The sequence below is a fragment of the Lupinus angustifolius genome, chromosome LG04 (assembly GCF_001865875.1).
Source record: "Lupinus angustifolius cultivar Tanjil chromosome LG04, LupAngTanjil_v1.0, whole genome shotgun sequence".
Classification (NCBI taxonomy): domain Eukaryota; kingdom Viridiplantae; phylum Streptophyta; class Magnoliopsida; order Fabales; family Fabaceae; genus Lupinus; species Lupinus angustifolius.
The window spans coordinates 8,444,995-8,445,542 of record NC_032012.1 but is presented as its reverse complement, the minus strand read 5'-3'; positions in this window follow the sequence as shown (position 1 = coordinate 8,445,542).

Below are 548 nucleotides of genomic sequence, written 5' to 3'. Positions count from 1 at the left end.
GAGGATGAGGATGAGGATAAAGATAGGATGAGGATGAGGATAGGATGAGGACGAGCAAGAGGATGAGGATGAGGATAGGCTGAGGACGAGAATGAGGATGTGGATGGGATGAGGAAGGGATGAGGATGAGAATAGGATGAGGATGAGGAAGTGGATTAGGATGAGGATGAGGATGATGATGACGATAGGATGAGGACGAGGATGAGGATGAAGAAGAGGATGAGGATAGGATGAGGACGAGAACACGAATGAAAATGAGGATAAGATGAGGACGAGAATGAGGATGACGATAGGATGAGAAAGAGAAAAAGGATGAGGATGAGGATAGGATGAGGACGAGCATGAGGATGACGATAGGATGAGGATAGGATGAGGAATAAAATGAGGATGAGGGAGTGGATGAGGATAGGATGAGGATGAGAATGTGGATGACGATAAGGGCAGGATGAGGAGTGGGATGAGGATGAGGAATAGGACGAGGATAGGATGAGGACGAGAATGAGGAGGAGGATAGGATGAGGAAGACGAAGCGGAAGATGATGAGGATA